At 44.0% G+C, this 22,693-nt stretch overlaps 1 pseudogene; it reads right to left on the bottom strand.

Moving 5' to 3' along the window:
• Positions 1 to 1,481: 1,481 nt before the first annotated feature.
• LOC149005004 (protein IRX15-LIKE-like) overlaps positions 1,482 to 22,693 on the bottom strand; it is a 45,899-nt pseudogene continuing 24,687 nt past the window's right edge.

Below are 22,693 nucleotides of genomic sequence, written 5' to 3'. Positions count from 1 at the left end.
TGAGCCGGGTTGGTCGCACTCTGACTCCTTGCCGCAAACTTGTGAAGAGAAATTGGCCAAGGCCAATTCCGAAATAGACCAGGTTGGACGCAGCCTACCGTGGAGCTGCAGAAAAAGCATGAGGAAGAAGTAATCTCCCTTAAGGAAGCCCTCGAAGCTTCAAAATTCGTGTCTCTCGCTGCCGAGCGCGAGGCCGGGGAAGCAAAAGGCAGCTGCCACGTTGTTTGGTGACAGCCTTGAAATCAAAAGTAGGGAGCTCGAAGGACATCTGAAGTTGGCGATCCCTAGCAAGCCTGAGCATATAAAGCCAGAGCTTCGGAAGGAGTGCATTCGGAAATACCTGAACAACGTACCTTTCTCCGAGTTGCTAGGTCTCTACAACATTCAAGCTTATCGCATGGGGCAGAACAACGTTTGGGAGCAAATCCTTGGAACGATCCCTGACTTCGACACTGCTCCTTTTCGTGAGGTATGCCACCAAGAGGTCTTCGGGAAAGTTGGTATGGATCTCCCAGACTGGGCTCAGGGAGAAGATGATCCTTTTCCAGCTGACCCTCAATATGAGGCATATCTCAATGACGAGCCGACACTTCCAGAGGAGAAATCACAAGCCGAGTCTCAAGTTGTTGTTGTAGAGAATTCAGCCGATGCCACTCTTGAGGAAGGCTCTTCTCATGGTCCTGAGAAAAGTCCTCCCGACCAGGGTCCCTCGGGCAACAATGAAGAAAAGGCTTAGGGAGTTGCTCTTTTGTAAAGATTTACCCTCAATTAAATGAATATACATTTCTTTTTTCATGTTGGCCTCTGAATTTCCCCGTCTCCTGCCGAAATCTTGCCTTGAATATCAAAGTATTAAGAGCAAATTGCACTGGCACCCCAAAATGGAGGCTTTAAAGCACTGACACCCCATTTTATTTTTAAAAAACACAAACACCCCATTCATTAAACATACTAGTCCATTCTGTTAATAAAACCATTAACTTACAGTTTATTTTTTTTAATTCCAAAAATGCCCTTACCAACCATTAAAACCCTAAACTCCAATTTGTTCTCTCTCTTCACTCGGTTCTCCTCTGCTTTACGGTCTCCACCTTCCTCCGGCAAGGTCATTTTGATGCATCCACAACACCACAATAGTTACCCAAGAAACAAGCTCGAATTTTGATTGCAAAGTTGATCTTCCAATTCCAACCAAATCGCATTCAAAAATTGAGTTCACAGCCCATCTCAGACTCTCTCATTAATCCTTAAAACTCTCAGTCACGGACACCCACTTTGGCCAAGAAACAAGCTCAGGTTGAAATTTCATTTTCAAACCCTTCCATCATAGAAACTTCAGATACAATTAAACCATCAACTTCAATTTGCAAATATGTATAATGTAAAAGAACTTGCAGAAACCGGTAAAAAACGAAAATTTGGAAACTGTAAATTTACAGTAGAAAGGAAAACTCAAATTCTATCGATTCATGATGATGATATCAGTGTGATGTACAATTTGGGTAGAATTCTGAAGCGGCGTTACCGTCCATTCGTTCCACCACGAAATGGGCTAGCAGGTCTTTGTTCTCCACCATGTTTTCCTTACAGAGGAGCTCATCGTTGCAAACCCTCTCTATTTCTCTCGTGGAAATCATGAACGAACACCTGTCTTGGAAACGGCACCTTTCTTGCTTCTTGCCGAACACCGGCGGTGAAGATCGCCGACATCCGCCCCGGCGCTGCCGGATAATACCCTCTTGGACCATCCACCAAGATTACATCCCAAGCCACATCGTATAAGTGATTGGGTAGATTGGACGAGTTCCTTCAATTGACCTACCGGGTTGTGTATGAAACATCGTACGCTTCCATGTCGGGGTGTTTTTCTTCGTAATAAGCGATGTAGTACTCGTTTTCATCGAGAAAACTGTGCAGCCGTTGTGATTCGAGCTTTCCGAGAGCTGGAATTCATGGGTTAGACCGAAAACCAAGAAATTCGCGGGATTGAAAGAGGAGACGAATGGGTTTAGACTTCTTGAAGCTGAGGAAATGGTGGATTCAATTTTTCATCAAGAGGCGGTAACGGTGGTAGCAGATGAATTAGATCAGAAATTTAGAAGAATTGGAAGGAAGAAAAAAAGCAGAGACAGAGAGTCCAGAGAAGTCGAGGAATAAAAAGCAGCGAGGAATTCATGAGGGCAGGTGCTTTTAAAAAGAGAGAGTAAATAATTCAAGAAACCTTACTGCAACTGAGTGGACAATGGATGCATACAAATTGGCAGAGGTAGATTAACGTCAATTGATGCGAGTTCCTTGACATCTACAGAAGAATGTAATTGGAAGATCAATTTGCAATCAAAATTCGAGCTTGTTTCTTGAGTCACTATTGTGGTGTTGTGGATGCATCAAAATCCCCTTGTCGGAGGAAGATGGAGAGGGTAAAGCAAAGTACAGCAAGGTGAAGAGAGAGAATAAATTGGGGTTTAGGGTTTTGAGTGTTGGTAAGGGTATTTTTGGAATTAAAAAAAAAAATTGTGGGTTAATGGTTTTATTAACAGAATGGACTAGTGTGTTTAATGAATGGGGTGTTTGTGTTTTTTAAACATAAAATGGGGTGTCAGTGCTTTAAAGCTCCCATTTTGGGGTGCCAGTGCAATTTGCTCAAGTATTAATGATAAAACTTATCACTTAACTTTTCATTCCTCGCCGAATAATAATCTTGTAGAAATATTGTGAAGATGCGTTTCGGGAAGATGCATTAATCTTCCCCACTACTTCATTTATTGCAAAGTCCGCACGTTTCCCTTCTGCGAAGTTCAAACGTTTTCCTGCTTTTGTATACCATTCACTGTTTCCAATAAATCGGAAATACATCCATTATTTTAATGGCAGTGCGACGATTGGAGGTTTCTCTGCATCAGGTGCTCGCTTCCACATGTTTCCATGTGGCATCCCTTCGACCGTTGATCTTGCTTTTTGCGGATTTCGAAGCGTCATTTCGATCTGGGTAGTCGGTTGTCCTTAGCCTTCAACCGTCGTCTTATACCTGAGGCTATTTAAAGCCTTCGTGGGTACTCTCCATCTATCCTTACTTCTGCAAGATAGATTTGCTAGAGTGCCAAAGTAACCTTTCGTCCTTCGGTCTGCTTCCGTATTCCTCGTACTCCAACAACGGCTCTATCCACTTCTGAACAAGTAAGTTTTTTGGTTACTCATCTTTCCCCACTTCCCCCCTGAGTAAACTGCACAGTAGTTATACTTGGGGTTTAGTTTGTTGGTTTGTCAGAAGTTGTAGAAAACTAGGGTTTCCTCGCTGTTGCTGTCGTTTATTTTTGTACTGATACGGCTGTTTTTTTTTTTTGTTGTTGTTGTTGTTTTGCATAGTGGCTCCCAAGATCAACCCGAACTTTATCAGAGCAAAATCTTGCAAGAAAAGCGTTCCGTCGGTGGTGGTTGGGGCCAGTGCGGTGGTTTCAGCTAGTGAATCCTCCAAGCGTAAGGCGACTGCTGGCGGTGAATCTTCAAGTCAGATTCCTGCAGCCTCTATTGATGCCGTCCCTGCGCCTCCTTTGCCCGAAGTGATCGCTCGTCTTTCCCAGGAAGATCTTGATCACTCCGTTGCCGATGGTGTTGCCGGCGTTCCTGCTGGTGAGCCTGTTGGTGAACCTGTTGGTGCACCCCCGAAGGAGACTCTTCGGGCATCTGAGGCAACTATGTTGGCGTCTAATGAAGGTGTGGTCCCAGCAGGTGCTGCTCCTATTTCTAACTCTAGTGCTTGTATGGCATCCTCCTCCTCTCCTTTTGAGTTGGAGGATTTTGCCACTAGGAAGCGCGGCCCCCCCCCCCCCCCCCCCGTCGGGGGGCAAAGGAAGGACCCCCCCCTTTCGTGGTGTTGTTCCTGTCCCCCCCCCCCCCCCCCGCCTCCCCTCTTCCGCAGGCCCGGGGGCGGGACCCCAGAAGGAGGGGCGAGGGGCCCCCCACCAACAAAAAAAAAAAAAAAAAAAAAAAAAAATCATAACATGAGTGCGGAAGATAAATCATAGATCCAATAATGAAAGAATGAATCATAAACGAATCGGAATAATAGACATAATCAGAGTATCAAACAGATAAGTAAAGTGAAGCAAAAATCCCACTTTACATCCAGCGGAAAAGTAGCTCTAAAGAATAAACTAGATAAAAGCTAATCCCAGAGCAAGTACATTGGGTAACTAAATTATTCTCCACTTTGTAGACGACATCCTTGTAGGTGTAGATCTCATAAATAGCACAAGGACGCTTCCACTCAATGGTCGGACTAAGCATCGTACGGAGCATAACCACCCGTGGGATCTTCGTAGTAATTGTGGTAACCGCAATCACCTTCCCCGGAGATATGTCTCTTCGCCTTGCGCTTCCTCATAGGAACCGTCATAGTACTCAAGACTGCAGGATAGTCTAACAACATTGTACAATAAAGGAATGAGTTTCAAAGAAACTCAAGAAGGCAGCTTAAAATCCATAATAACATAAATGGCAGGATTCCGGAACAATCATAAATGCAATATGATATGAGACAAACAATGAATGAATGAATCTAACTCTATGTATGCTGGTCTCTATTGGCAGACATGCTTTAAGTCGTAGCACCGTACTTCTTTAGGAAAGTCCACTCACATCCTCAACCATTTAAGATATCTTGGATTCCCTCCAACCATTTAAGATATCTCCGAGCGACCGATTGGTAATGGGTCCTTCATCCTCAGACAAACCTTGGCAGGGGGTTAAGTCAACACACTCTCTCACAACCATTTGGTATAAGTATCGGCGCATGTCGTGGTAAAACCTAGCCAAATGCAAGTCTTCTACTTGGTTACATCAAGTCGATCCAGATACTTCCATTCCTCGTCCCCGACGATCCTTTCCGGTATCCTTCACACTAGAGTCCTCATAGTCCCCACTCGACTACGGACTCACCAACCCTATTGATCATCCACATATGGTAAACGGGAAGCTCTCACGTCCTCTCACGGGTTGGTTACCGGTCTTAAGCGCCCGTGAGCCCAAGTCTAACCATATGCAACCCTACCAATAAATGGCCCCCACAATGTGATTCCTGTCCTCTCACGGGTTGGTTAGCGGTCTTGAGCGCCCATGAATCCCCATTGCTACCACGGGTCGTTCGGTCTCAATACCCCTCCGATTAGGGTCTGACATAACAGGACATCCTAGCCAAACACTACTAGACAATCCTAGATATGTCATCCAACAGTTTAGGAAGGTGTCCAGAGGGCATCTCCGGAAATATCCCATAATATTCCCGTAGTAGTCCAAGGACAGAAGTGTCAAAAGGACACCTCTCCTTTCCAAACCATACGTAAGCATACACATGCATCAATTCATATCATCACATATATGGTAACTCCATATATGGAAAGAAATCAGTAATTACAATCACTTGTATAACATTGGTAAGTAAATCATTCATGAATCAATTCAATATGAATAAGTAATGCTACTGTAATCAAAGTTATACAACAGTAGTATATCATTGTAAAAATCTAATTTAGGAAACATATTAATGATATTCAAATATAGAAACTAGATTCATGCTATCTATGTAATTAAGGAAATAACCATCCTTACCTTTTATAACTCGCAAAGAATCCTAAGAAATCAAGTAAGATCTTGGCAAACTTGAGAAGAAGGTCCTAAACAAGTATATACAACATATTAGGAAAGATCCCTAGCAGAATATATATCAAAATATCCGAAACAGACCAATTCTGGAGTTGCTGTACTCATTGGTCGAGTGGATTGGTCGAGTGGTCCAACGACCAATCAGTCGACCAATGCAGACAGAGTAGCTTATAAAATCAGAGTTTTAAGATATGAAAACCGAATTTGGTGGTTCAAAAGGGTACTAATCAAGGGGTAGACTATATCAGTAGTATTCTAACATAAAGGGGACCTCAAAACACTAATCAAATCAAGGTATCAAGATCCAAATTAGGAAACAAAAAGTTACCATAAATAAATCAAACATGGATCTTGATGAATTTTGAAATAGAAAACAAGGACAAGAACTATAGGAGGATGGATCATTGCTTTGGTAATGAAAACATGAAAACATGCATAGGTCTTCATGGAATAAGGCTTAGAAGCATAAATCTAAATAAGGAAATAAAACCTACCATATATGTACTATCATGCATCATGAAGAACACATAGTAAGGTAGAAGAGAACAACTAGAATTCTATGGATTATGGATCATGGAAAGAAAACACAACCATTAACCACTAACATGATCAATGAAAGAAGATCCAAAGAGATCGGAATTCAGATTAGAAGATTAACAGAGATTAAATCATGGTTTGATCATGAATCCTTCAAAAGCTTGCAATGATCATGGTTAAGATCATTGTTCTAGCCTTAAATCCTTAGGATGATCATGAGAACATGTTCGGAGATGTTTGCAACAGAGAATGCAGCATCTCTTCTACTGCCTCAACTCAAAAAGGAAAGAAAAACAAAGATGGAGGAGAAGAAGAGAGAGTAGACATACCTTTTGATGCAAAAAGAAGAGTTCCGACGAAGATCCGCCAAGAAAACTCCAAGGATGCAAGAGAGATGACTTGCAGAGGTCTTTGGTCTGCTCCAGAGGGTTTGGAGGCAGCAAATACGAAGTGGACTCGAGGTTAGACTTAAATAGAGCAAGAATCAACCTAATTGCCAAAGACAAAGCACCCATTGGTCGAGTGGATTGGTCGATCGGCCCAAGCCCGACCAATCAGTCGACCAATGCCGACAAAGAAGGCCAAAACAGGGAATTGAAGGTCCAGATCAAATCCAATCCTAAAGGGGTTTTGCACACAAGTCAAGTGACTTACCTAGTAGGTAGAAATGCCTTCAAACCAAGATAGAGAGCACTCCAAGTCCATCAACTAATTAGATCTTCATCAGATTCTGCTTTCCATAAATAGAACCTCATCATCAACCTTCATGGATTCAAAGCCGACACCAAGTCCTCTACCGGGATGGCCCAAAGCTGACTTCTTACTTTACTTCGGGTCATCGGACCTACAAATAACAAGGTTTCCGGGTCAAGGTTAGGGCTGGGTTTCACATTCTCCCCCTTAAAGAAATTTCGTCCCCGAAATTGAAAGCGTACTCCGTGCTTCCAAAGAGGTAAGGAAACTTCTCCTTCATGTCTTCTTCCTTCTCCCAAGAAGCTTCTTCAGGGGTATGGTTCTTCCACCGAATCTTCACCAAAGGAATGGCGCGATTCCGCAGCCGCTTGTCCTTCCTATCCAGGATTTCGGCCGGTTCTTCATCATAGGTCAAATCAGCACTAAGTCCTTCAGTGCTTGCTGCAAAATGTGTTCCGGATTCTCTATGTATTTTCGGAGCATCGAAATATGGAACACATTGTGCACACCAGCAAGAGACGGAGGTAATGCTAATCGATACGCAACAGGTCCAACCTTTTCCAAAATCTCGAAAGGTCCAATGTAACGAGGGCTAAGCTTTCCCTTAACATTGAATCTCATCACACCCTTCATTGGTGAGACCTTCGTAAAGACTTTCTCTCCAACTTGAAATTCCAAATCGGTCCTTCTCTTATCAAAGATAAGATTTCGTCTCGATCAAGTGCACTTAATCCTTTCTCTTATCATATCTACCATAGCACTTGTAGCTTCAATCATCTCGAGACCTAAGACTTTTCTTTCAATTGCCTCACCAAAGACAAAGGTGTCCTACAAGTACTACCATACAAAGCCTTGAATGGAGCCATGCCTATTGTTGCTTGATAACCGTTGTTATAGGCAAACTCAACCAAAGCTAGGTGTTCATCCCAATTACCACCCATATCCACCACACAAGATCTCGAGCATGTCTTCCAATGTCCGAATTGTCCGCTCGATTGTCCATCGACCGTGGATGATGAGCTGTACTCAAGTTCAATTGGGTTCCCAAGGCCTTCTCGCAAACTATTCCAAAACCTTGAGGTGAACCTAGGATCACGATCCGAGACAATACTCAATGGCACACCATGCAGACGAACCACATTATCCACATAAAGCCCGGCTAGCTTATCCAGAGTATGAGTGATCTTCATAGGAATGAAATGGGCTGATTTGGTCAACCTATCAACAATCACCCACACAAAGTTGTCATTGCCTTTACTTGTCCGAGGCAAGCTAGTCACAAAGTCCATGGAGATATCTTCCCACTTCCAACTAGGAATAGGAAGGGGTTGAAGTAATCCAGATGGAGGTTGTCGAACGGCTTTCACACGCCGGCAAGTCTCACACTTGGCAACAAAATCATCAACATCCGCCTTTAGACCAATCCACCAAAAATGTTCCTTCAAGTCCTTGTACATCTTGGTGCTTCCCGGTGTACAAAGAAAGACCGACCGGTGTGCTTCCTTCAATATTTCTTTCTTAACTTCTTCGCTTATGTGCACACACAGCCTTCCTCTAAACATCAAAGCACCATCCATGGATATACCAAAGTCGGGGTCCGACTCAGATTCGAAGAAATCTTCTCAACTTTGGTCAAAAACTCTTGATCGTAACTCTCGCAGAGCAACAATCTTATCTCTAAGACCAGATCTTGCCGTCATGGCGTAAAGAATAAAATCAGAATTCTCGTGGACGATTTCCAAATCAAAACTCTCAATAGAAGACCACAATGGTAAACTCAAAGCATTCAAATCCAAAGTCTTCTTCTCGGTTCCTCCTACTAAGAGCATCAAGCAACAACATTTGCTTTCCTGTGATGATACCGAATATCACAATCATAATCGGAGACGAGTTCCAACCATCTCCTTTGTCTCATGTTCAACTCCTTTTGGGTAAAGAAATATTTCAAACTCTTATGATCCGTGAAAATGGCAATCTTCTCACCGTAAAGATAATGTCTCCAAATCTTCAAAGCAAAGACAACGGCGGCAAGTTCTAGATCGTGAGTGGGGTAATTCCGCTCATAATCCTTCAATTGCCGAGAAGCATAGGCTACGACCTTGCCATGTTGCATCAAGACACAACCCAAACCAATCTTTGACGATCGGTATAAATCGTCATACCACCGGAACTATCGTATAGTCAAAACCGGGCACTTGTCAATCTATCTTTCAACTCTTGGAAATTCTTCTCACAAAGGCCGACCAAACAAACTTCTCTTCTTTCCCGGTCAACTTAGTCATAGGAGCAGCCAACCGAGAAAAGTTCTCAATAAACCTTCGGTAGTAACCCGCCAATCCAAGAAAACTTCTTATTTCCGTTATCGACTTCGGTCTCTCCCAATCAGCCACAGCTTGGACCTTTTCAGATCGACACGAATACCTTCGGCTGAAACTACATGACCAAGGAAAACCACTCTCTTAAGCCGTAAATCACACTTGCTAAACTTAGCAAACAACTTCTTTTCCCGCAACCTTTGCAAAGTGAAACTTAGATGACTCGCATGCTCTTCTTCGCTTCTTCGAATAGATCAAGATGTCATCAATGAAAACAATCACAAACTTATCAAGCACATCATGAAATACTCGGTTCATGAGGTCCATGAACACCGCAGAGCATTGGTCAATCCGAAGGGCATGACTCTAAACTCGTAGTGACCATACCGCGTTCGGAAAGCTGTCTTGAAGATATCACTAGACTTCACTTTCAATTGGTGATATCCGGACCTTAAGTCAATCTTCGAGAACACAACTGCACCCTTCAACTGATCGAAGAGATCATCGATTCTCGGGCAGCGGATATCTATTCTTGATAGTCAACTTATTCAACTCACGGTAGTCGATGCACAAGCGCATACTACCGTCTTTCTTCTTGACGAACAAGACCGGAGCTCCCCAAGGTGACACACTAGGCTGTACGAAACCTCTATCAATGAGCTCATTCAACTGATTTTGCAACTCTTTCAACTCAGTAGGAGCCATCCTATACGGAGCTTTAGATACCGGAGCGGCACCAGTGGACGAGATCAATAGAGAATTCGACATCTCTCGTCCGGAGGCACTCCCGATAGGTCATCGTGGAAGACATCAACAAAGTCGCAGACAACTCGACTTCGTCGACTCTTTTCTCCACTATACCCTTGCCTTCAGATGAAGCATCATCCACTAGGGCATAGACTTGCATCAAAGGCAGATAAAGACCTTCTTACAAACCCTTCTCTTTTCACCTTGAAATTCAAAGACCGGACTTCCACAAATATGGAACCGAATCTTCTTTGAGGAACAAAGGAACACAGCCTTTGTGGGCCGTCAACCAATCAATTCCCAAAATAACATCGAAGTCCTTCATGTCAAGAATCACAAAATTGGCTTCCAAGTTCTTCTCACCAATCAACACAGGACATTTAGATAACCCCTTATCTAGTTTCACAACAGACCAAGTAGGTGTACTAATCAATAAACAACTAGACAACTTCTCGTGGATTAGGTTAGTCTTCTTGATGAATGCAGATGACATGAACGAATGAGATGCACCCGTATCAAATAAGACAAATGCAGAAATAGAAGCGACTAACAATGTACCCGTAATCACATCATGGCTTGGATCCCGCTCAAGCATCGGAAATACTAAAAACTCTACCAGAGGGAGGAGCAGGAGCACTCTTCACCATCAGGGCAGGCTGTCCGGGTGCCGCTTCGGACAGCACGAGCAAAATGACCAGCTTGCTTGCAGAGAAGCAAACAGGATTGCCGGATCCAACAGGGGTGGCTGCAACAGAGGGCTTCGAACAAAAGGCCTTGCACTCGCACTTGCACTTGCACTTGCATTTGCTGGTGGCTCGGTTTCCGCCATACCGTTTAAACCGGCCGGGCCGCCGAAAACCCGTGTTCGACCTACACTCTTAGCCCGAAAGGTAGGAGTGGGGTAGGGTGTAGGTCTCACATAACGACGGTCATTGCGATCCACCCAAAACCAGAATTCCTTGATCGCCAAGGCTTTTGCACACGAGCACTTTCCTTCTCTCGTTTCTTCCAACTTCTTCGAGTTCTCGCACCACTTGAGCATAGCTCACTATAGGCCGGACCGTGAGATAAGCTTTAATGGTGGTGCAGCCCTTTGAAGAACTTCTTTGCTTTGGCGAGGTCTTCCTTCAAAGAATCCGGAGCAAAGAAATGAAGCTCCTCGAACTTCGTTGGTACTCCAACACAGACAAAGTTCCTTGAGTCGAATCATAAACTCAGCCTTCCTTTGCATCCTTCACCGCCTCGGGAAAGTAGTTCATACAAAAAGCCTCTTTGAATAACTCCCAAGTTACAACTCCCGCATGCAAACCTTCCAAAACAGGACGAGTGGAAATCCACCATGCATCAGCTTCTTGTTGCAACTTCGCTCAAAGAAACAAAATCTTCTCGAGCTTCCGAGCATTGCAGATGCCGGAAAGCCTTCTCCAACTCACGAAGCCACTTGTTAGGAAACAAGGGGTCCTTGGTAACTCCAAAGAAAGTGGGTACTTGCATCTTCGTAAAACTCTCCATCAAAGTAGTATGAGGAGTTCCAGCTTAAACCTCCCGCATTCAGGATCGCGGCATGAGGATTCACATTAGCACCAGCCCGGGTCTCATTATGCAGAGTCATGAAACCCACCAACATCCGGTTGAATTGAGCCGCTTGTTGCCGCATCATATTGCCCATAATATTGGCAATATCTCTGAAACTTCCAACATTCGGGGCACCAGGGATCTCATGAGTACCCCCGATCAGCATTTGGTATCTCACCACCTCCATGAGGTACTTCACCACCTCCCCGAGGTATTTCACCACCTCCATGACCACCGGATTCACCACGCCCACTTCTCGCAGTAACCATTCTCGCAAAACCGAGAACATCAAAATACCGAATTTCGAAGATTCAACATAAACCACAAGTCCAAATGATTTGAAAACTTAAATCATGCTCAAAAATATCCATATAGTCATCAAACAATATTCCATAAGGCAAAAATCACATTTTCCAAAAATTCAACAGCAAATGAGGTCACCGTGACCATTGGTCGAGTGGTTGGTCGAGTGACCCGCCGACCAATCACGAATCAATGAAGACGTAATGCAAAATTCGCATTATAAGCCTCATTTCCACATTCCAACCTCATTCTAACTTCTTCCAAAGGTGAGAGAGCTCTAGGGAAAATATCCAAGAGTTCCCACAAGTGTTCTTGAGGTGATTTAGTGCTTCAACAACAACACCACAACACACCATCTTCACAAACAAGGTAAATCTCTCATTCTTTCTTCCATTTTCATCTTCTCATGCTTGCATTTCAATAAAACCATGCTTTACTTGTATCCAATGCTAGAAATCATGCTTAGGAATGCTTAGAAACATATTCCCTAGGTTTTAAACACAATGACATGCATAGACAACAAGTTTTAACACATTTGGTGCTCATCTCGCAAAGTTTTATACCGAAATCGATATCTTTAGAAAAATTTCGTTTTCTCTCAAACCGCTTGAAATTTTCGCACGAGATCAAATGCTACATGCTCAAGATGACATTGTAGATAGGTCCATACAATTTGATTTAACCAATTTCAACTTTTCAAAAATCCAATTTTGACCTAAATTGCAAAATCCCCAAATTTCCTTCTTGCTGAATTTTTCGCTTTAATCCATGTTTTCGATCGATTTTCATCAAAACAACTTCATAGACATGAAATTCCAAGTATTGTGCACATGCTAGTATGTTCAAATCAAATTTCCCCCAAATTTGAAATTTTCCGAAAAATTACGAAAATACCCTTTTGGCTCAAATCTTGAAATAGCACTAATTGGAAATGTCTCTTGTCTCTTCCACGATACATCATGCGGAGGGGAGGACGAGGAGGAGGTAGAGGTCGAGGTCGCATCGTAGGTGCTCTTAGGGGCAGAGGTCGGGTTCCTTTCGAGCCTAGAGAGGAGGTTAGGAGACCGGACCTATTTGACACCCCCTCGAGCCGAGTTTCGTACGAGGCCTACTTCAGCTATTGTAACATCGAGATGGGGCGTCTACTTCACTTACGCCAGCTCGTAGCCTTTAGGATCCGGCAGAGGTTCGACACTTTACAAGTGGACTCATCTCTTCACCGAGGATTTGCCGGTATACCCGGAGCTAGTGAGGTTGTTCTTCAAAGCAACCTTACTTACACACGAGGAGGCTCGGGGCCAGGGACATCCACTCGGACTTGTCCTCGTGGAGCTGGTCCTTCGACTCGGATTCGCTTCTCTACCCGGACACCGGCCGAGATCTTGCAGTCCCTTACTATCCACACAAGCAGTGTGTGTGGATACCCGCAGGAGCAGATCCGGACAGCCATCCGATGCCGTACGAGCTTCGCGAGATAGGCTCTACGCTATGGGATAGCCGCCGATGCTTCACACCGTGGACTAGCGGACGGATGACGGGTTCTCGCACGTATTATCGGTCGCATAGTCGGCCGAAACATCATGCCGAAAGCCGGACATCACCATCGGGTCACGTTGATGGAGGCCTTGGTCATTTACCGCATCTACATGGGCTTCGAGATCGATCTCTCCTACATCATTCAGCAGGTCATGCGGACTTAGTTCTCGCGGCCTAGCATGCGGAACCTTTGCTATGGGAGGCTTCGACTTTGATCTTCAGGCATTTCGGGGTGAGTTTCGAGGATACTCCGATGGACACTAGATCACAGGGATACCCCATTGGGACTCGGACCATTCGACGATGAGACTACATCGCTAGAGAGATCTCCCGGTCCAGAGGGTGAGGATGATGATGAATCGAGGATGAGGATCAGGGATCGAGGATGGAGGAGAGGATATCGGTCCCGATAGTGATGATCAGGCCGGAGATGATACAGATATGCGCGAGGCTGAGCCCCGTGCATCACGAGTTTCCTTCATCACACTTCGAGGCGTGTGCGGCCCTTCACATGCGGTTCCGGAGACTTCAGATCTTGGGTGCACAGATGAGATCGATGACTTCCATGCTAGAGAGGATGGAGGTCGGACAGAGCAGATGTACGAGAGGATGGAGTCTCGACAGGACAGGATAGAGCATCAGTGACTCAACCCAGCAGAGGAGTTCAGAGCATATAGAGATCGAGTAGATCACCTAGATAGACCGTACCTTAGGATTTTCCATTTATGCATTTCAGATGTAATCATTGTAAAAACTTTTGAAATTAATGAAGTTCATTTTGTTTCTCTTTAATTATTGTATGTTATGCACTTTTCTTTTCCTTGCATTAGTGACATTTGTTCAAGTATAATTATGGTATGTTATTCGTAAATGTTCTGTTATGCCTCAAAGTTCAAGTTTCTAATTCCGTGTTCTATTATTCACTTCTAAGAGTAGAAGAGTCATTTCAGATCAATGACTCAAGAATGTTCAGTTGTTGTCTTTTGTGGTTAGGATCTCCTCGAACCTTGTGCTCGATACCAATCACGCCCCGCCCCAGGTACCCTATCCGGCATACCCGAGAGTGTGATCCACGGCCCAGGATGGGGTGGAGAGTGATAAACCTCCCATTTGGGTAAAGGGGGGGGGGGGTGGGGGTAAAAAGTGCAAGTTTAAGGTTTTATTTTTGTTTTATTAAGTGGGATCGGGTTTTTTCCGTTCCTTTGTTGCCTCTTTTCTCTTTTTTTTTTTTTTTTTGTTTTTGCTTGGTTCTTGTTCTTGACATTTGTTTTTACTATGTTGTTGTTTTTGGTAGTGTGGTGTGTGGTTGCCTTGGGGTTGGTTGGGGGGGTTTAGGGCCTTGGGGGGTGGGGGGTTAATCTTAATAGTTGCAACCTAACCACCCATAAATGGCCCCCACAATGTGATTCCTGTCCTCTCACGGGTTGGTTAGCGGTCTTGAGCGCCCATGAATCCCCATTGCTACCACGGGTCGTTCGGTCTCAATACCCCCTCCGATTAGGGTCCGACATAACAGACATCCTAGCCAAACACTACTAGACAATCCTAGATATGTCATCCAACAGCTTTAGGAAGGTGTCCAGAGGGCATCTCCGGAAATATCCCATAATATTCCCGTAGTAGTCCAAGGACAGTAGTGTCAAAAGGACACCTCTCCTTTCCAAACCATACGTAAGCATACACATGCATCAATTCATATCATCACATATATGGTAACTCCATATATGGAAAGAAATCAATAATTACAATCACTTGTATAACATTGGTAAGTAAATCATTCATGAATCAATTCAATATGAATAAGTAATGCTACCGTAATCAAAGTTATACAACAGTAGTATATCATTGTAAAAATCTAATTTAGGAAACATATTAATGATATTCAAATATAGAAACTAGATTCATGCTATCTATGTAATTAAGGAAATAACCATCCTTACCTTTTATAACTCGCAAAGAATCCTAAGAAATCAAGTAAGATCTTGGCAAACTTGGAGAAGAAGGTCCTAAACAAGTATATACAACATATTAGGAAAGATCCCTAGCAGAATATATATCAAAATATCCGAAATGCGACCAATTCTCGGGAGTTGCCGTACTCATTGGTCGAGTGGATTGGTCGAGTGGTCCAACGACCAATCAGTCGACCAATGCAGACGAGAGCTTATAAAATCAGAGTTTTAAGATATGAAATCCGAATTTGGTGGTTCAAAAGGGTACTAATCAAGGGGTAGACTATATCAGTAGTATTCTAACATAAAGGGGACCTCAAAACACTAATCAAATCAAGGTATCAAGATCCAAATTAGGAAACAAAAAGTTACCATAAATAAATCAAACATGGATCTTGATGAATTTTGAAATAGAAAACAAGGACAAGAACTATAGGAGGATGGATCATTGCTTTCGGTAATGAAAACATGAAAACATGCATAGGTCTTCATGGAATAAGGCTTAGAAGCATAAATCTAAATAAGGAAATAAAACCTACCATATATGTACTATCATGCATCATGAAGAACACATAGTAAGGTAGAAGAGAACAACTAGAATTCTATGGATTATGGATCATGGAAAGAAAACACAACTATTAACCACTAACATGATCAATGAAAGAAGATCCAAAGAGATCAGAATTCAGATTAGAAGATTAACAGAGATTAAATCATGGTTTGATCATGAATCCTTCAAAAGCTTGCAATGATCATGGTTAAGATCATTGTTCTAGCCTTAAATCCTTAGGATGATCATGAGAACATGTTCAGAGATGTTTGCAACAGAGAATGCAGCATCTCTTCTACCTGCCTCAACTCAAAAAGGAAAGAAAAACAAAGATGGAGGAGAAGAAGAGAGAGTAGACATACCTTTTGATGCAAAAAGAAGAGTTCCGACGAAGATCCGCCAAGAAAACTCCAAGGATGCAAGAGAGATGACTTGCAGAGGTCTTTGTCTGCTCCCGCAGGGTTTGGAGGCAGCAAATACGAAGTGGACTCGAGGTTAGACTTAAATAGAGCAAGAATCAACCTAATTGCCAAAGACAAAGACCCATTGGTCGAGTGGATTGGTCGACTGGCCCGCCGACCAATCAACGACCAATGCCGACAAAGAAGGCCAAAACAGGGAATTGAAGGTCCAGATCAAATCCAATCCTAAAGGGGTTTTGCACACAAGTCAAGTGACTTACCTAGTAGGTAGAAATGCCTTCAAACCAAGATAGAGAGCACTCCAAGTCCATCAACTAATTAGATCTTCATCAGGATTCTCGCTTTCCATAAATAGAACCTCATCATCAACCTTCATGGATTCAAAGCCGACACCAAGTCCTCATCGGGATGGCCCAAAGCCGCCTCCTACTTAACCCCCGCCCCGCCCCCCCACAAAAAACAACCCCCCCGCGGCGGGGGGGGGGCCCCCCCCCCCCCCCCCCCCCCCCCCCCCCCCCCACTAACGCCCGACGAGGCTGATGGGGTAGGCACGGTGTCCACCCCCCCCCCCCCCCCCCCCCGCCCCACCCCCCCCCCCCAACCTACAAAACTCACCCCCACCACCACGTCAATCTAAATCTATTTACATAATCCTCTCGATTCTGAAAAATTACTTTTTTGCTCCTTGCTAACTCGGAAGTTGTTTGCAGGAGTCTTGCGGTAACTTCCACAACCAAGTGGAAGCAAGCACTAGACTCAAGAGGTTGAGCAATGAAGTTTCTAGGCTTCGGGAAATCTCTCGAAGCTAAAGATGTTGAGATTGCTCGCCTTCGGAATCTAGCTTGGGAGGTGGCAGGAAAAAAAATTGATGATTGGTCGTCTTCGGTCGGACTTGGATGATGCCAGGGAGAAGATCTGGCGATGGAGCGAACAGCTTGGAAAGTCGGGAGCCAAAGGATCTCAAAACGTTACCCGAAAGGCAAGTCAGCTCGTTCCTTTGCCGAATCCCTTCCAACCGATGTTCGCAGAGCCTCGCGTCTTCAAGTATCTACACAAGAACCCTTTGTTGATATGCTGAATGCTTATAACTTGCAAAGTGGCATCGGGATGGTGAGAACGAAGTATGGGAATCAGATTAAGGAAAGATCCTCATTTTGATACGACTCCCTACAGGTTGTTTGCCATCCCGAAGTATTTACCGACCCGGGTATTCCTCCTCCCGATCGGACCAAGGATAAGATTGATCCTCCACCTTCCGATCCAGATATTATGCAATATCCTGGAAGATTCTCCCGTTTATTCTCCGCCGGAAGAAGTCAATTATGACGAGCTTGTACCGAATGCGAGTTTGGTCGAGGACCATTCTTCTCCCGGACAAGCTGGACAAAGAGTATGAAATTGCGGAGGATTTTATGCATACCGAAATATTTTTGTAATCCTCATTTCTTCTCTTCTTTTCCTTGACTCCCCACCAATGGTTGACTCATATGTTTGTTCTAGCAAAGTCGCGTCGATCTTGTATAACTTGTTAACAAATCACCTGTAATGACTTTCTTCTTTGATCGAAGATTGTATCCAGCCTCTTGTAATTGTTTTGATACTGGCCTCTTTGGATCTTTTGAAGAAATAAGAAATTACTTTATCTTGAACTTTGCTAGCCACTTGAATCGCCGTTGTATTAGGTCTTAGTTGTCTGAAACAATGCCTTTACTCAAGGATTTCCGGAGAAATACAATAAGTCCGAGAAGGAACTCACTCGGGTTTTAAACCGATGCCTTATACCCGAGGATTTCCGGAGAAATACAATAAGTGAACGGGGACCGGGTTAAACCGGGGACCGATGCCTTATAGTTGGATCTTGTTGTTGGATGTGGTGTGTGATGCCCCCCAATCAAAAGATAGTTTGTTGAAAGCCAAAAATTGCATTGATTGAGTTGAAAATGATTACATCGCGAACAAAATTGAAATCATCCTCAAGGATAAAATTTTTTGAGATGCCTAGCATTCCACGAACGATCCAACTCTTTCTCGGGAATCGATGTTCTTCAGCCTCGTAAGCTCCTAAACCGACCGGTTTCACAACCATATAAGGTCCTTCCCAGGAAGGGTCCAACTTTCTTTGGTGACGCGGGTCGGAAGCTAGGGTGTTTCTCAACACCAGATCTCCGGCTAAGTACCGACGATTCTTCACTTGAGTATTATAATGAGATGCTATCCTTCTTTGATAATGTTGAGTTCGTGCTATTGCCTTTGCCCGAACTTCGTAAATCAAGACTATCAAGCAGTCCTTGTTCATTTGCTTTTTCCTCGAACTCACGATCCCATAATGTCCCCGCCATTATCTCCACTGGTGCTAATGCTTCGGATCCATATACCAACCTGAATGGAGTTTCTCCTGTAGGTGTTCGAACCGTAGTTCTATAAGCCCACAAGACATTATGTAGTTCTTCGACCCAAGAAGCTTTGTTAGCCTTTGAGTCTTCTCTTTATTCCTTCCAAAGAGCGTTCGGTTAGTAACCTCTACTTGGCCATTGCTTTGGGGGTATGCCACTGAGGACATACGATGCTTGATCATATATGTTCCACAGAATTGCTCAAATTGTGGACAATGAACCGAGTACCATGGTCAAGTGACAATAATCTTTGGTATCCCAAAGCGATATATGATTGATTCAAGCACAAAATTCTCCACTTTTTCTCAGCAATTGTCGCCATGCAATCGGCTTCTACCCATTTTGTGAAGTAATCAATTGCTACTATCGATATTCCCGTCCGCCCGATGCCTTGGTGAATTTGCCCATGATATCAATTCCCCACATTGAAAAGGGAATGGGATTTAGAATTGAAGTCATTGTTTCCGCCGGGCGCTTCGACATCGTAGCATGAATTTGACAGCTTACTACATCGACGAACGTAGTCCATAGCAGCCTCTTGAACCTTAGGCCAATATAACCCAAGTCTTAAAATTTTGTGGGCCAGTGGCTCGCCAACCATGTGAGCGCCACAAATTCCTTCATGAACCTCACCCAAAGCTGATTTTGCTCCTTCGGGGCCTATACATCTCATAAGGGGTCCAGCATAAGATCTTTTGTATAGTCTCCCATTCTCGAATGACAAATCTAGCTGATCGAATCTTGATCAACCTTGCCTCCACCGGATCCCTGTAACTTGTCATCGCTTAGATACTCGATTATTGGATCCATCCAAAGAACGTTCCGCTTCAATATAAGAAATTTCTTTCTCATGATAACTTGGAAAAGTTATCTCTTCAATGTAGACCGAAGGGTCTAGATTCTTTTCCTTGGCATTGGCTAGTCGGGATAGCTCATCTCGCCACCGAATTTTCATTCCTCGAAATCTCGAGATATCTTCAAATTCCGAAATTGGTTTTGAAATGCCCGCACTATCTCCCGATATTTTTGCAAGCGGGGTTCTTTAATGCCATACTCCCCCCGGACTTGGTTGACTATAAGCCGAGAGTCACTATAAATAGTTACATCTGCAATAGCTAATGCTTTTGACAACCGAAGTCCCGCTATCGTGGCCTCATATTCCGCTTCGTTATTACTTGCATCAAATGCGAATCTCAAAGCATATCGAATAATAAATCCCGCTGGACTTTTTAATAGAATTCCAAGCACCGCTCCATCTTTATTACTCGAACCATCCACATATACCTCCCAAGTGGTTGGTATAATGGGATCCTCAATGGTGGGTTCCACCGGTGCAGTAGTTTCTACTACAAAGTCGGCTAATGCCCGAGCTTTGATTGTCGCTTCGGGCTTAAAGCTCACTTGGAATTCGTCGAGCTCAACCGACCGAGGATACCATCCTTCCGCACAAATCAGGTTTGTTAAGAACTTTACTAAGAGGAAAAGTTGTAAATACCTCAATTGGATGAGCTCGAAAATATGGCCTTAGCTTCCTGGCGGTCATCATGAGAGCCAGAGCTCGCTTCTCAATCTGCGAATATCTCGTCTCCGCATCTAGCAACACGTGGCTTACATAGTAGATCGGCCACGTTTCTTATCTTTCTTTCTCCCGAACAAGTACCGCACCGACCGCCGAAAGGGATGTCGCTAGATATAGCTGTAATATTTCCCCCTTCTCCGGGTCCGGACAGGATCGGTGGTTGTCCAAGTGCTTCTTTTAATTCCTCAAAAGCTTTCTCGGCACTCTTCAGTCCACTTTGCTTCCTTATCGCGCCCTTCAAGTCTTTAAGTGCCTTGAAGAAAGGCAAACATTTTTCTCCAAACTTGGAGATAAATCGATTTAAAGTAGCAACTCTCCCTGTCAAACATTGTACATCCCGAACGGTTTTGGGAGCCTCCATATCAATCAGAGTTTGTATTTTGGCAGGATTAGCCTCAATTCCCCTCTATGATACCATGAAACCCAAAAATTTGCCCGAGGAGACTCCAAAGGCACATTTTTCTGGGTTTAACTTCATTTGATGCTTCATCGCATCGAGAAAACCTCACCAAATCTGCAATATGATTTGCTTTTGTAAAGCTTTTCACTAGCATATCGTCAACATACGCTTCAACATTCTTTCCTATCAGCTCTTTGAAAATCTTGTTGACGGCCCTCTGATATGTTGCTCCTGCATTTTTCAGGCCAAAAGGCATGACCTTGTAATAATAGCTCTCACGATCAGTCATGAAAGCCGTATACTTCTCATCCTCCTTATTCATAAGGATATGATTATACCCTGAGTAGGCATCCATGAAACTTAAAGTTTCATATCTTGAAGTCGCATCTATCAAGAGGTCAATCCGAGGCAACGGGTAGCAATCTTTTGGGCAAGCTTTGTTTAGATTTGTGTAGTCTGTACACATCCTCCACTTCCCATTCGCCTTTTTCACCATCACCACGTTGGCCAACCAAGTTGGGCACTCGATTGGTTCTATGAAACCAGAATTCTTAAGTTTTTCAACTTCGCTCCGAACGGCTTCATACTTTTCAATAGAGAAATTTCTTCTTTTCTGTATCACTGGTTTAGCCTTAGGGTCTATCCAGAGTTTGTGCTCTACAATGGCCCGATCGATCCCAGGCATGTCCTCAGCAGACCATGCGAATACATCCTTATTCCGTTGAAGAAATAACTTCAACTCATCTTTAAACTCTTCCACTGTTCGACCCGATATAAGTAATCTTTTTCTCATCCTCGGTACACAACTGAATTTGCTCCAGCTTTTCCACCGGTTCGGGCCTTTGCATCTCTCGTCTCTTCCCGATCATCTCGAACTTCTATGGGGAGGGCAGTAACCTTCCTCGGACCCTCCTTGTCTTTTAAATAGGCAACATAACACCGCCGAGAGATCTTCCCGGGTCGAGGAGACTTGACCAATTCCCATATCGGTCGGGAATTTTATCTTCGGGTGTTTTGTCGAAACAATAGCACCTATCTTGGATAAAGATGGTCGCCCGAGAATCATATTATAGGCTGGTAGTTCTCGAACCACCAAAAAATTGATTCGGACAGCTTGTTTCCTTAGGAAAACTTCCAATGGATAGATCCAACCGAACCGATTCTTCCGCTACCGCAGATGACCCCGCAAAGCCATATAGGTGTGTAGATGAAGGTTTCATCAAGTCCCGATCCACCTTCAATTTTTGATACACTTCGTAGGAAATTAGGTCACCTGCGACCCGTATCAATCAAAACTCTATGCACTTCCCGCCGTGCAATCTCTACCTTGATGACTATAGCATCATCATGAGGTAAACATACGTCTCTTTCATCTTCTTCGCTAAAGGTGATAGAATCTTCACCATTCAGCTTCTTTCGCTTCTGCGCCTCTCCGGCTCCAACAAATTTGGATTTGGTTTTTAGACTCCGGAATGATTCGGCTCTGGGCCCCCCGAAGATGGTAAGGATCGGTGACCAAGTAGCAGTTTCAATCACCTCCTTGCCTTTTTTAGACTTCGGGGCCTCCCTCGATCGTTCTGAACTAACCAAATGATCCCTTTTTGGAGCAGCCGCACGTGGCCCACGTGGCTCCTCCCTTCTCCCCGCTAACAAAATCGGACAGATGTCCCCGAGATATCAATCTCTCAATATCGCGCTCGGATGACGACAGTCATTAGTATAATGACCATAGTCCTTGTGGAATCGGCAATACTTTTCCCGATCCTGCTGCTCTCCGGGTTTCAAAAGAATTTTAGGCGGCTACTTCAAAATATTTTTTCTTTTGAGGATATTCAAAATATCAGCCCGAGGAGCATTCAATGGAGTGTGCTCACTTCTACCGGGGATCTTTGGCGCCAAGGCTGGGATTTTCCAACCCGATCGCGAACATTCTTCTTTGGCTTCTCGCTTCGTCAGAGCCTTTTGTTCCTTATTGGAGACTTTATTATCTCCTTGGCGCGCATCTAGAATCTCCATGACTTCAGCCCGCT

The sequence above is a fragment of the Hakea prostrata genome, chromosome 9 (assembly GCF_041222555.1).
Source record: "Hakea prostrata isolate BN-2017 chromosome 9, UWA_Hpros_2, whole genome shotgun sequence".
NCBI classification, from domain to species: Eukaryota; Viridiplantae; Streptophyta; class Magnoliopsida; order Proteales; family Proteaceae; genus Hakea; species Hakea prostrata.
This window is presented reverse-complemented; position numbering and strand designations above follow the sequence as displayed.